At 37.0% G+C, this 15,881-nt stretch overlaps 1 protein-coding gene across 2 annotated transcripts in view; it reads right to left on the minus strand.

The window, feature by feature from the left end:
* The window catches only part of SPRYD7 (SPRY domain containing 7), a 241,640-nt gene that overhangs the window by 186,723 nt on the left and 39,036 nt on the right, over positions 1 to 15,881 (minus strand). The window lies entirely within an intron of this gene.

Consider the following 15,881-nt stretch of genomic DNA (forward strand, 5'->3'; position numbering starts at 1 on the left):
CCAGAAAGTGGAAGCACAAGACCTAGGCAAATTTGTGTCTACCTTAAAAAATGAGGTCCAATGCCCAGCCCGCTGACTCAGTGGTTGAGCGTGGACCCATGCACCAGGAGGTTGCTGTCCATTCCCGGTCAGGGTACATGTCCAGGTTGTGGGCCAGATCCCCAGTGGGGGGTGTGCAGGAGGCGGCCAATTGATGTTTCTATCTCTCTCCCTTTCCCTTCCTCTCTAAAATCAATAAAGAAAAAATATTAATAAAAGTAAAACAAAACTGAGGCGCTCTGATACAACTAAAATGATAAAGTTATTAATATTTTAACACCTTCTTTAAAAACCTTTTTCAATAATTCATTTGCTTGGTAGAGTTATCCTATCTGCCAACAGGCTAGTTAAAATGAAAAAATAAATTGTTTTAACTGCCACTGATCCTAAATAATTAGATTTTAAGATTAGTTTTGATTGGTTACCTTTTTCCTGATTCCAATTTATAATGAAGTTTCTAAAGAATTCAGCAGTTTAAAATATGGGGTATTATTGTTTTTTGGTTTTTTTTTGTGTGTGTTTTTTTCTTCTTCCAGTTTTTGTTTGCAAAACAACTTGTGATGAACCATAACTGTTTTAAGTATATGAAGACATTATCATTGTGAGGGTTAAAACAATGAATATGATAAGTGCAAGAAGTAAAAAGAAGAGGGAAAATGGGAGAAGGCCAGCACAATTTGCATTACTGAGATACAACTGAAAAAGAAATGGATTTTAATAATTTAAGATCAAGAAGTAATATGGCTGAGTTGTATGTGTGTCTTATGTATGGTACTTTGGTGCACTGGTTAAGTGAGTGGATTCTAGAATCAAACTGCCTAAGTTTGAATCTCAGCTCTGCTACTTGCAAGTCATGACTCTACATGTTACTTTTTCTCTAATCTTCTGTTAAAGGAGTAATGCTAGTACCTCACTGGGTGGTTGTAAAGATATAAATGAGTTAATATATTTAAGGTATTGAATAGTGCTTGGCATATTATTAATATTAGGTAATAGTCTTTAACACTGATTTTTTTTTAAATGACTTCTTTAAGAGGTGTTTTAAAAATCAAACTATAGTTAGTGTCATTAGGAATTAGCATTCATATTCGAGTCCCTTAAAATGATAACTTAGCCTGACCTACGATTTTTGCCAAATATGAGTAATGATTTCAGTCAGATGAATAAGGATGGTATTTTGTTTTACCATTTCATAAGAGTAACATGGAAATGAAATGGTTTTATTGCTCTTCTAATTATTAAAGTTAAAGAAAAATATCAGGCCAGTCGAAAATAAAGTAAAAATCATCCAAATCATCCAGAGATAATTACATTGTCTTTGTATTTTAAAAATATAATGTATCTGTGGGGAGAATCAGCTAGAGGAAGTCCTGATAAGTGATATATTTGGGGAACTTATTTGCAAGATGGCATTGAACTTCATGGATTGGTAAATTTTTGATCTAGCTCTCTTTTAGTATAGTCTGTCAAGAGAATGACTATACAATTTATGATGTTGTTGTTGATAAATAATAACATTAAGTATTTACTGTGTCAGATACTGTGCTAAGTATATATGCATTTTTCCGTTGAATTCTCATGAGATGGGTGCAATTATTATCTCCATTATGCACAGACTAAAGTTTATATGGGGGTTACTTTTAGATTAAAGCCCTGCTTTGTTTAAAATCTATTTAATAAACCCAAAATTCTTCATTAAAACTCTTAAATTACTAAAATGATTCAAGTAACATGGTTCCTATGCCTGAACAAAAAGTAACATGGTTCCTATGCCTGAACAAAAAGAAACATGGTTTCTATGCCTGAACAAAAAGCCCAATTGGAAAAATGGTATTTTGTAAATGAAAAATTTTATTTGACCACAAGGGGGTGCAAATTCCTGAGTTGAATTTTAAAGAAAATAAAAAGCGCTTTTACTTCAGAATAACTTTCCCAAATTTTAATACTCCCCAAAATGATGTACTTTATGAAAAGAAAGAACTCGAATATTTAGGTACTCAATTAGGGCAGTTTTCAGCTTTATCTTGAATACAGTGAAGAGTTAATATTCCTTCCTCCACCCCTTTCATCCATCCAGTTTGTGTCTCTGCATACACTTTACTTGTCATAAGAGTAGAAATGAAGTCATAATTTAAAATCTGAGGTTTTACTTGGAAACTGGAATGCTATCACCCAGTTAATGAACAGTAAATATGGGTAATGTGGAGAACATAGGTCTTGTACTTCCAATGCTTGTTTTTTCCCTCCTGCTATTTGTAATGAGTAAGCTACAACTGATGGTATGTTGGCTTCAACATACTAACGTTTTTAGAGAAAATTGTGAAAGCTATAGGTCTGTTCACCTTTTAAGAAAGAATGAAGACTCTTAAATAAGAAAACATTTTAAACAGTAACTTGAAAATTCAGTATACATTATTCAATGTTTAAAAAAAAACTTGGATGAGTACCTTTTATTTTCCTATTGGTCTTATTTCTCTGCGGTGGACTTAATTTTTAAAAAACTTTTTTTATTTGGAAATGATTTTAAATTTACAAAAATTTGGGAAAAAATAGTTCAGAGAACACCCATTTCATTTGTTTCCTCTTATGCACAGAGTCTCTTTTCTTATTTATGTATGTTTATATGCTTTTTTTTTTCTGAACAATTTGAGGTTAAATTACATACATCCTGGTCCTTTCGCTCCTAAATACTTGAGAGTATATTTCTTATAAACTTCCTAAATTTACATCAAAACAATATTTTAATCTACAATCATATTCTAATTTTGTAGATTGCTCTTTAGAGCATTTCCCCCTCCAGGACAGATTCAGTCTAGGGTTAGGTACTGCATTTAGTTGTCCTGAGTCTTTAATATCCTTTACTTTGGAACATTTTCATAGCCTTTAAAAAATCTTTACCTTGACGTCTTTGAAGAATGCAGCTTGTCTCCCCACCCCCATTTTTAATAGAATATTTCTTATTTTGTTTTTGTCTGATGTCTCGTCATAATTAGACTGAGGTTATACATTTCAACTGAATTACTGTACAGGTGACATGTGTCCTTCTCAGGGTATCACTTCTGGAAGCACATGATAGCCATCTGTCCCTCACAGATGATGTTAAATTTGTTCTTCTGGTTCACATGTGGCTTGAATTTTCCACTTTATAGTTTTTTGTTTTTCCTGGCAATTAACAAGCAATTTCTGGGGAGACATTGAAGATATATCCTGTTCTTCATCAAAATTCCCATTTAAATTTAGCATCCATTATTGCTGATATAATTTTCCCATGATGGTTGCAAAATGATTCAACCAATCTAGTACTCCCTCCACATTTACCAGTTGGCCCACAACATTCTACTGCAAACAAAGAGCCTTATTTATTTCTGTATCTGCATTAACTTATGAATTCCTGTTTTTCCATTTCTGTATTTTTTTTATTTCATGCGTACTTTCAATCTATATTTATATGTGTATATTTTGTATACTTTTTTCCTTAACCACTTGAAGGTAAGTTACTTACATCATGACCTTTCACCTTTAATATTTAAGTCTATATTTAATTATTTTGGTATTCAAATTGTCCCAGATTTAACCAGAGGGAGCACCTTTAGTCTAGCTCCTGTGTCTTTGTGACATGCCTACATCATTTTTTAAAAACACTTTCTAACTTTGTGGTATAATAAGATGTTCCATGTTTTTCTTATCCTTACCCTGCTTCACCCTGGAATTAGCCTTTTCTCTAAGGAGCCCTGTTAGTGGAGAACCATATTAGAGACCAAGGCTAGGTATTCATATCTTTCCTGCCAGAAACTCTAATTTCAGGCATTTTGTCTAGGTGAAATAAATTCAAAATATGGAAAAAAATCTATATCAGAGCATCATTCAAGCATTAAATATAATAGTAAAAAGGAGGGTAGTAGAATGAAATGTCTAATGGTAGGAAGATAATTAAGTAAATTGTGGAATATCTACTGCATTTACTATTAGCATCATCACAAAATGATGCAGACCAACATGGAAAAATGTTTGTAAGTGCAAGATATAAAGAACTGTAATTAGCATGATTACAACTACTTCTAAAAACACAGAGAAAAATATACTTAAGCAGAAACTTTCAACCCATATTAACATTTTCTAATCAAAGTTAAAAATATACATGTTAAAAGGCTGATCTAAAATTTGGAACTGTTGACACCACCAAACTATGTTTCTAAGGAACACTGGTGTTCTATGAACTAGTCCAGTGATTCTGAAACTGAGAATTTGTTGAAAGTTATATATCCTTTCTCTAGAATCATGCATATGTGTGAACAGTTTGCATAATTTCAGAGGTGGATGATGGTTGATGGAGTTCCTGGGGAAAAACTGTTCATATATATGGTAGCAGAATAATGGTCCTCCCAAAGATGTCCATATCCCAGGATCTATGAATATATTACGTTACATGGCAAGGGTTGCAGATAGAATTAAGGTTTCTACTCGGATGACCTAAAATAGACTATCCCAGATTATCTGAGTAGGCCCATATGTGGAAGGGGGAAGCAGAAGTGAGTGTCAGAGTGGTAAGATGTGAGAAAGACTCAATCTGCTATTGCTAGCTTTGAAAATAGAAGGGGGCCATAAGCCAAGGAATGAGGGAAGTCTCTGAAAGACAAGCAAACAGATTCTCCCCTAGAGACTCCAGAAAGGAATGTAGCTCTGCCTGCACTTTGATTTTAGCCCACTGAGACCCATTTTAGAATTCTAATCTCCAGAATTGTTAGATGATATTTCTGTTGTTTCAAGCCACTAAGCTTAGGGTAACTTGTTACAGTGGCTGTAACAAGAAACTAATATATAAACAGCCTTTTGCCTGTATATTGATGTGTGGCTGAGGTAGTGTTTCTTTCTATCTATCTATCTATCTATCTATCTATCTATCTATCTATCTGGTTTTGAGAATTTTCTAGTGGGTGGGACTATGTTCTTGTTTTGCGTCTTTTCTATAGTTGCTGGCATTCATAAGTATTTAATGGGAATGAATGGTACTCAGCAGAGAGACAGGATCACCAATTGCTCTGGCACTTGAACAAATCTGAGAATCTCTTGTTCTATGTATTCTTCTAATCTGTGGGTTAAAATCGTAAAGAATATAAAATGGTACTTGTTACATATTGAAATGTGAAAGCTATTTTCTAATTGAAATAAATTAATGTTTATGAGTATCTATTACAAACTAGGTGTTGTGTTTTAAGACTGTTTTGTACTTGTTTATTATCATATATTTAAAACTTTGTGCTATAAATAGCTATGCTTAGGATTTTTTTTTTTTAAATCCTCACTCAAGGATATTTTTCCACTTATCTTGAGATAGAGTTGGGAGGGAGGGAGGGAAAGAGAGAAACATCAATGTGAGAGAGACACATCAACTAGCTGCCTCCTGCATGATCCTGACCAGGGCCTGGGAGGAACTGCAACTGAGGTATGTGTGCCTTTGACCTGAATCAAACCCGAGACTCATTAGTCTGCAGGCCTACGCTCTAACCGCTGAGCAAAACTGGCCAGGGCTATGCTTAGGATTTTACCCTCCAGAAATATTATAACTACAACTACAAGAATTATAGTAAACATAAAAAGGACAAGATTTAATAATAGCTGGTTTAAAAAAATGTTTCTCATAGCCATTTATTTCTACTATGGGTTTTTAAGGTTTCAAGTTTAATATTTACCTGAACATTTCAAATTAAACTTTTTATTTTTTTATTTTATTTTTTATCCTCACTCGAGGACATTCTTTTTTTTTTTTTATCCTCACCTGAGGACATTTTTCCATTTATTATTCAGATAGAGTGGGAGGGAAAGAGAGGAAGAGAGAGAGAAACATCGACATGAAAGGTACACATCAAGTGGCTGCCACCTGCACAGCCCATTCAGGGCCGGGGACAAACTGCAACCAAGGTACATGCCCTTAGCGGGAACCGAACCCGGGTCTCTCTGGACTGCAGGCCAACGCTCCAACCGCTGAGCCAAACCAGCTAGGGCTCTAGGACATTCTTGCATTTTTCTTCAGATAGAGCAGGAGGGAAAATGGGAGAAAGAGAGAGAGAGAAACATCGATGTGAGAGAGATGCATCGAGTGGTCACTGTAAGGAATTGGGCGCGCCGCCGAAAAACAGAGAGAGACTGGAGAGCCAAACAGCTGAATAAACAGGGATCAGTCTTTATTGGGTACACTCCGGGCGGGTTCACAGACTCCAGGGGGTTGAGTCCTAGAAGCTGCGCCCGATGCTGGGGTTTGTGCTTTTTATATCTGCCCGTTGCAGCTGAGATTTGTCTGTTAGGGTTTGACCTTGCGGGGGGCTATGCATGGGAGCCTCTGGAATGTGAGTCGATAAGAGCAAGATGGGAGTTAGTCTACCGGCTGGGGGCAGGCCGTTCCGGAACAGTGTGGGAGGCAAGGCTGAGCAATCGAAACAATGGTCGAGCAGTTTGCCTGGCGCCAGTTCCCAGGCTATCGGACAGTCAACACCCACACTACCCCAACCAGGGCTGGGGACAAACTGCAACTGAAGTAGTATCCTTAGCGGGAACAGAACCTGGGACTCTCCAGTCTGTGGGCCATCTAACTGCTGAACCAAACAGGCCAGGGCTAAACTTTTTATTTTTTAATCCTCACCTGAGGATATTTTCCCATGGATTTAAAAAATATATATATTTTTAGCCTGGCCGGTGTGGCTCAGTGGTTGAGCGCAACCCATGCACCAAGAGGTCGCTGGTTCGTTTCCTGGTCAGGGCACATGCCCAGGTTGTGGGCCCAATCCCCAGTGGGGGGCGTGCAGGAGGCAGCCAATTGATGTTCTCTCTCAGCTATGTTTCTATCTCTCTCTCCCTAAAATCAATAAAGAAAAAAAATATGTGTTTTTCTTGACTTTTCTAGAGCGAAAGGGATAAAGATATAGAAACATTGATGTGAGAGAGAAAAGTCGTTTGGCTGCCTCCTGCACGCCCTCCTTTGGGGATGGTGCCTTCAACCTGGGCATGTGCCCTGACCATCGAACCAGGACTTCTTAGTCCATAGGATGAGGCTCAATCCACTGAGCCACACCTGCAGGGCTTTATTTATTTATTTATTTATTTATAGATAGAGTGAGAGGGAGTAAGGGAGGGAAAGAGAGAGGGAGAGAGAGAGAGAGCGAGAGAAATATCAATGTGAGAGAGACACATCAGTTGGTTGCCTCCCGCACAACTGAGGCCAGGGATCGAACCCACAACCTGAGGTACATGCCCATGATTGGGACTTGAACCTAAGACTCTGTTCTGAGGACCAATGCTCTAACCACCAAGCAAAACTGTCCAGGGCTTAAATTAAACTTCTAAACATGGTAAGTAGTCCATCAGTAAAAGTACTTTTTATCTTTTTTAAGTTTGTGACGTGTCAGACCTCAAGATGAACTTACTACTGCTGAAAGCATAAACCTACACAACATTTACTGAAATTTTTGGTAAGAATGTGATTAGCTTTTCCTAAAAATTCGCCAGTCCACATTCCCTTTTCAAAGTACAAGCCTATAGTTTATTTTAGATATTGACTATGTCTTTGTTTGGTCAGATAACTTTGATAGTTTCTTTTCCCTGTAGCTAATTGGTACATTAAAAGAAAAATTATAAAATCCTCCTCAGAGGTTACTTAAATGGATCATTACTATATACTTTAATTAATTAGGTATTAGTTTAAGGAAATATACAGTATAGAAACAGATTTATTCTACAGTTGGGTAGATTCTTCCCTGAGAGAATATGTACTTTATTATCCATAAGATTTGGATGACCTGTTATTAATCATATAAGACAAAAAAACAAGCAAACATCAAACAAACTAAAAATAGTTTAGAAACTACTAAAGGTAGTGTTTTGGGTTTTTGATTTTTGTCTTAAGTAATTTTGTAACTATACCGATATGAGTTACATGGGAGAAAATTTATACATGCATGAGGAAGTGTACCTTTATTTTGGTAAATTTACTTTGCATTAGAGTCTCAATTTTTGGAAGTGACTAGAACAGATTCAGATACATAGAGCATTTCCAACTCAGATTTTATTAAGATTATGGAGGTATAAGGTTTTTTCCTTATATGAAGAATCGTTTTGCTTCCATATTCTTGGACACAGATTATGGGACTGAACTAAAATTCCTTTATAATTAATAATGGTTAATATTTATTGAAGAGATTTGAACTTTTCCCCCATTTTACCAATAAGGATATCTAGAAATAGATAAACCCATTGGTTTCAGTTATCTACTTTCTAAAAAATTTGTATGACAATGCTGGTCTTAGAAGAAATAGTAAAACCAATGTTTTGAAACATTGTTTTTAAAATAATGTTAAATTTTATAAGACTTAATAAAGAAAATTTAACCTATTCAGGTTTGGAATCATAGAATCTTTTTTTTTTTTTTAAGGGAACTAAGTAATTTTATTTTATTTTTTTATCCTCACCCAAGGACATCCTTTTTTTTTTTTTTTTTTTTTTTTTTGCATTTATCTTCAGACAGAGCGGGAGGAAGAGAGGGGGGAGGAGAGAGAAACATCGATGTGAGAGAGACACATCGACTGGCTGCCACCCACACAACCCCAACTGGGCCAAGGACAAACTGCAACCAAGGTACATGGCCTTAGTGGGAACCGAACCTAGGACTCTCTGGTCACAGGCCGACGCTCTAACTGCTGAGCCAAACTGGCCAGGGTGGAATCATAGAATCTTTTTTTGTTTTTTATTTATTTTATTATTACTATTTTTTAGAGAGAATGGGAGAGAGGAAGGAGGGGAGGAGAGAGAGAGAGGGAGAGAGAGAGAAACATCAATATGATAGAGACACATCAATTGGTTGCCTCCCACATGCACCCCCCCGGCTGGGGATAGAACCTGCAACCCAGGTATGTGCCCTTGACCAGAAATCGAATCCAAGATCCTTTGGTGCAAGGGCTGACCCTCTAACAACGAACCATGCCTGTCAGTGTTGGAATCATAGAATCTTAATAGTGAAAACATGACTCTGTAACTGCCACCATTGTCAGAGTGCCCCCTCTAGCTACTGAGAACAAATTCATTTCCATCTATATGTGATAACCCTTTAAATATGACTGCTGTTATTTCAACCAGAAGACAACTGAATCCCCACTCCCCAAACATCCTTTTAGTTTCTTTGATTGCTTTATGATTTAAACCCTTCAGTAGCTTGGCTCCCTTCTGGTTATTCTTCAGGTTAATAGGGCCTCTCTCAAAAGTGACACCTAGAATGGCAAATCATATACCATATATTTGGTCTGAAATATACCAAGGGTTGGTTAACTTTTTGTCTTAGCCATTAAAATGTTTGTGTTTGGGAATCAATTTTAAATAATAAAAAAGATTGTAAATAATAGAACTAGATCTATTTTTAGCTCTTTATCAAAAGAAAATTGAAGGGTTTTAAACTTTACAATGGTAAAAACATTTTTTCAAATCACTGGGTTAACAAAATCTTTTTTAAAAATAATTTTATTGATTTTTTTAGAGAGAGAAGAAGGGAGAGATAGAAACATCGATATGAGAGAGACACATTGATCAGTTGCCTCCTGCACACACCACCACCAGGGATTGAACCCAAAACCTGAAACCCAGGCATGTGCCCTGACCAGGAATTGAACTGGGACCTCTCAGTCCATGGGATGACACTCAATCCACTGAGCCACACCGGCCAGGCACAATGGGTAAAAACTTCTAAAAACTACAACTCATGACTATCTCAGAGACTTTATTGACTTAGGATAAGCCTTATTCTGGAAGTTGAGGGGACAGCGAACCAGGAATCTCTTAATATTCATTTCTTTCTTACTTGTAGCAAACAAAAATTGAAGCCCTTTGCTTTCTGGAAGACATGATTCAGGACGTATGACCAGTTCTCTATGGCAGTTGAGAACGACATTTCTATACTTAATATGTGAAAAATTATTTCTTGTAGAACAAATCCATAGGGAAATGAGCATAAAATATAGCACATTCTCTTTTGGCAAAGAAATGCTTATGTGTTTAAAACAAATTAACTTTTTAAGGCAGCTCTGAAGAAGTAATTTATTTTAAATAGGTGAACAGTTTACAGCTCTAGTGGGAACACTTTTTCCTTACTTTTCTTCATCATAGGAGTAAGCCCTATGTTTTTAATTTAAATCCTTTAATTTTTGCTGTTAACATTTCATTTACTTGATGACCTCTTACTGTTAACTTTTGACCCAGTGAACTCAGGATGATATAAACTACAAAACTACTAATATAGTATGGTAGATACAAAACCTTTTCCTGATAAGAAATTCTTGTAGCATATGCCTAAATCTAATGATCCCCCATGTACCTTTATTTTTACTCAAATTTCCTTTTCCTTTTATATAAAATTGAAATTCCTAAAGTTTAATTATTTAGATGTAAAAAATGTTAGTATATACAGTCGTATATAACTTATATTTGCCCATAAAACTAGACCTGTGGACTTGTTTTTGAATGTTTCCCCTCTAATTATAAAATAATGTGCATTAAAAACAAATTTTTTTTAAACCAGGAAGGCCCTGCTTCTGAAGCCCCCTTAACAATATAGGACTTTACCCTCTCTTTCCCAATTGACAAAGGAAGGCTCTATTTGTCTTTTGTATATTAGCATTATTGAATTTCATTCATTTAGTATTACTGAATATTGTTCTTTGTTTCTCTTCTTCAGGAAAATTGCAATTTGTATCTTGAGAATTAAAGGGTACATCTTTCAGACATCATACAGCAAAGTACGAAAGACTTGGGGAGGCAGTGGGATCCCTCTGATCCACCTAAGTCAGTCACACTATTCTTAATGTAAAGGTATCCATGAGGGTACATTCACTTTCATCATTTTGGGGATGAGGAATGGATAGAAACTGTGGGATCACAGACAGACTAAGATTTGTCTATGACAGTAGAATAGGAGTGAAAGTAATCTCAATTTGTAGGGAATCCAGTTCTTGATGTGTGTGTGTGTGTGGTATATGCTTTAAAGAAATTCTGATGGGACTTCCGGTCAAGATGGCGGCCTAGGTAAACGCGGTATCGCCTCCTCCCACAACCACATCAAAGTTACAACTAAACTACAGAACAACCATTATTCAAAACCGCCTGAAATCGAGCTGAATGGAAGTCCTACAACTACGGAATTAAAGCAGCAGCCACATCCTGCCCGACGGGCTGGTCCCACACCCACGTGTGGCGGATAAAAAACAGGAGGATACCTCGGCTGGGAAGGGCCTTCCTGAGGACTGAGGGGTCCCCGTCCCACACCAGGTGCCCCGCTCAGGGTTCCAGTGCCAGGAAGAGAAGTCCCCATAACTTCTGGCTGGAAAAACCAGCGGGAACTGAGGCTCAGGGAAGCTGACACGCTGGAGCCCCAGGCAATTCCTCTTAAAGGGCCCGCGCATGGACTTATCAGATTCACTCCCTCTAAGCTTGGAAGAGAGCCTGCTCGAGGGGCGGCAGAGACATACAGGGAAGAAATGAGCTGTTTGGCACTGGAGTGAGGGCTGGAGAGGGGGCTTTCTCAGGACAAACGTGCTGTCAGAGGCCTTTGTTCCTTTGGTGAGCCCTTCCCTGGGGCGGCAGACAGTCTCCATATCTGAGACTCCAGCAACCTGGCTCACACTGGTAGCTCCACCCTGGTGATTCCCTGAGGCCCCGCCCCACCCAACTTTCAAGCTCACCCAAGCTGTTGCCAGTGGCTTCACCATAGGATTGGCCTGTCTTGGATCCTGCTTCAGGTTTTCCTAAATTCTTTCAAACAAGCAGCATCTGGTCTCAGATAGCCCCATACCTCTCGTTAAATAATACACAGAAACAAACACAGGGAGGTAGCCAAAATGAGGAGAAAAAGAAACAGGCCCCAAATGAAAGAACAGAACAAAACCCCAAGAAAAGAACTAAGTGAAATGGAAATAAGCAACCTAACAGATGCTGAGTTGAAAATACCTCTTATAAGGATGCTCAGTGAACTTAGTGAGGGCCTCAAGAGCATAAAAAGGGACCAGGCAGAAATGATGGATGCACAGTTAGAAACGAAGGAGGCTTTAACTGAAATAAAGAATAATTTACACAGATTCAATAGTAGAGTTCGTAAATCCAAGGAGCAAACCATCGATTTGGAATATAAGGAAGAAAAAAACGCACAATCAGAACAGCAAAAAGAAAAAGGAACCCCCAAAAAATTAGGAGAGTGTAAGGAGCCTCTGGGACAACTTCAAGTGTGCCAACATCTGCATCTTGGGGGTGCCGGAAGGAGAAGAGAGAGAACAAGAAATTGAAAACCTGTTTGAAACAATAATGGCAGAAAACTTTCCTAACTTGGTGAAGGAAACAGACATACAAGTCCAGGAAGCACAGAGAGTTCCAAACAAGATGAACCCCAAGAGGTTCACACCAAGACACATCATCATCAAAATGCAAAAGTTTCAAGACAAAGAGAGAATCTTAAAAGCAGCAAGAGAAAAGCAGTTAGTTACCTACAAGGGAGTTTCCATAAGGCTGTCAGCTGATTTCTCAAAAGAAACTTTGCAGGCCAGAAGGGAGTGGCAAGAAATACTCAGAGTGATGAAAAGCAAGAACCTACAACCAAGATTACTCTATCCTGCAAAGCTGTCATTTAGAATCGATGGCCATATAAAGAGTTTCCCAGACAAGAAAAAGTTAAAGGAGTTCATCACCACCAATCCATTGTTATATGAAATGATGAAGGGTCTTTTTGAAGAAAAAGATAAAATATATTAACAAAACAAAATGGCAATGAATACATATCTATCAATAATGGAATCTACAAACAAAATTAACAGGCAGAACAGAAACATTCTCATAGATACAGAGAACATTTTGTTGGTTGCCAGTTGGGAGGGGGGTTGAGGGAATGGGTGAAAAAGGTGAAGGAATTAAGAAGCACAAATTCATTGCTAGACTGACAAACCTCAAAGGGAAAGGGGTTGGGGGATAGAAAGAAATAAACCAAAGAACTTATATGCATAACCAATGGACACAGACAATATTATGGGAAAAGGTGGGAGGGGATTAATGGGGGAAAAATGAGGAACATCTGTAATACATACAACAATAAATATTTAAAATAAAATAAGAAATTCTGAAGAACAAGGTGTAAAGGTTATGTTTTGTTATATAAGATTAATAAGAATACTATTAGTATTTATTGGGCTGTTTAACATGAAGCTAATAATTATTATGGGTATGTTTAAATATGCCATATTTACTTTATTCTAAAGTGAACAACAGATAGTAAAGCAATAACTGCTATGTGTTAAACACTATTCTGCACAGGGGTATAAGCAAGATTTCTGATCTCTGGGAATAGTGCAAACTGTATATATTTCTTCGTGGTTTGCTAATGGTAACATGTTTGTCATTTCATAATTTAAATATTACTGGCAATGTTGTAAAATGTGCTTTTTAAATTATTTTTTAAATAAATGGAAGTAATTTATGTGTGGTTTTACAGTCACGGTGGGAAATAATAAAATTTTGAACTAGGGAAATACTAGAGATGAGAGAGAAGTTCAGAATGACTCCCCAGTCTCTGGCTTGGTTGCATAGTACAGTGGTGGTATAATTAACCAGGATAGAGACAAATAGAGGAAGAATGGGACTTTGGGGAATGTGTGTGTGTGTGTGTAGAGTGTGGGATGAAAAACTGAGAAAGGGGAAGAAGATGAGATAGTCAATGAGGACATATTTGAATATGGAAAATTAAATGTCAGTGGGAGATTCATGTGGAGAAGTTCAGTAGGGAGCTCAACATATGTATCTGAGGCTTAGGAAAAAGGCCTGGGCTGGAAATAGCTATCATTAAATAGGTAATATTAAGGGGATAATGGATACCATTGCTCACAGAGACTGAATATAGTGTGAGGAAATGAGAATTAACATTAGTAAATGGTCAAGGAGGAGACAGAAAAAGAACAGAAAAAATAGCAGAAGGATGGAAGGGGGTACCAACAGCGTTCAGTGTTACAGAAGCCAGTAGGGAGAGGTTTCAGAACGAAAGAAACAGTAGTATCAGAAGATCAAGACAGATAAAGTAAATTGAAAAGATCATGGAATTTGGTAATTTTGCTCTTAGTAATGTTTGCCAGGACACACTCAATGGATTGATGGTAGCAGATTTATGTTTGTGTTGGGGTTAAAAAGCATACTAAAATTGAGAAAGGTTACAAAAGATATTATTTCAAGTCTCTTCATTTCTTATTTAAAACAGAAATAAAGGGTGATAACTGTAAGGAGGAGGTTACATAATTGAGAAGATTTACAGTTGTGAGAGTTTCAAATGTGGGGAAAGAGTCAGCAGAGAGGAGAGATTAAAACGAAGAGAGATAAAGGTAAAGCAAGATTCTGTAGAAGAGGGACAATGGGATCAAGGGTGCACGTAAAGGAACTGACTTGGAAAAAGAGAAAGGATAATTCTTCGTCTGTGATTGGAAGGAGCAGGTGAAAATAGTTACGTGTATAACCTGCAAATATGGAGCAAGAAGCGGAGGGAGGTTCATAGCTGACTGTTTTGATTTTTTCTGATAAAAGAGGCATAAAAGAGATAAGGGCACTGGTGAAGTAGCAAATGAGCAAGAAATATTATTACTAGCAATAAACATTCAGCTTTAATATCTGAATATGTATTCTACTACAGAATATAAAGATGTACCATAATTTAAACACTTCTTATTTGGGGTATTTATATTGATACCAACCTATTTTTTTTCCCTACTAGTAAAGGGATAATCTAATAGTTAAATTTTTGCTTTTTTTATTTCCTTACAATGCAGACTTAGAAGCAGATTTTTTGGTAGTGTCTTTATAGTGAGCCTATTATCTCCATTTTAAGCCTATTTCTAACAGGTTTCTTTCTCTCGCTCTTGTTATTCCTCACCTGAGGATATTTTTCCATTGATTTTTAGAGAAAGTGGAAGGAGGGGAGGGTGGGAGGGAGAGAAAGAGAAACATCAATGTGAGAGAGACACATCGATTGGTTGCCTCCTGCACAACCCCGACTGGGGTCTGGGATTGAACCTGAAACCCAGGTGCATGCCCTGTCCTGAATCAAACCCGAGACCCTTCTGTCCATGGGCCAATGCTCTAACTGCTGAGCCAAACCGGCCAGGTCTCTAACAGGTTTCTTTATGTGCATTGTTATTCTATCCTAGATTGGAATCAGAAAATTGGACAGTTTTGCTAACAGCCAGAAGAATGAGAATTGATTTTTATCCACAGGAATAATGATGGATATTTTAAACACTTGTAATCAAGTATACTGTTCATTCCATTAGAAATGATTTATGAGCTGAATAGCAGGATATAGTGGTCAATTCATAAATGCATATTCAAATTAAATAAAAACCTCTATGAATAATCTACATTTGTTGACAGCATCCAATTTTAGGAGACATTTTAATCATGAATAATCATCAAAGTCATTGCTCCTCAAACTTTTCACAAAAGTATAGGTAATAGTGGAGAAGAATGAATAATTGCCTAGAAGCTTGGTCCCAAGTTAGAACTTTCTTTAGTTTCATGTTTTGTCTTAAATTTAATATAAATGTTGCATTATATACCATAATAATCCTATGGACAGTATAAATATACTGCTTATAAATCTCTGAGAAGATAAGACATCGCATGTTTATTCAGTCACTTTTAACATGCTGGCATACCACAAGTTCTCCTACCCCAAGCTGGACTTTTAGAGGCAAGGTTCTAGGCTATTTCATGGTTATATAATATGCTCCTTTTCATTTTTCTCTTCTCTGGTTTAGCCAAGGCTGTTTATAGCATGGCAGGGAGTA

This window comes from Molossus molossus, unplaced genomic scaffold (genome assembly GCF_014108415.1).
Source record: "Molossus molossus isolate mMolMol1 unplaced genomic scaffold, mMolMol1.p scaffold_m16_p_9, whole genome shotgun sequence".
In the NCBI taxonomy this organism is placed as follows: Eukaryota; Metazoa; Chordata; class Mammalia; order Chiroptera; family Molossidae; genus Molossus; species Molossus molossus.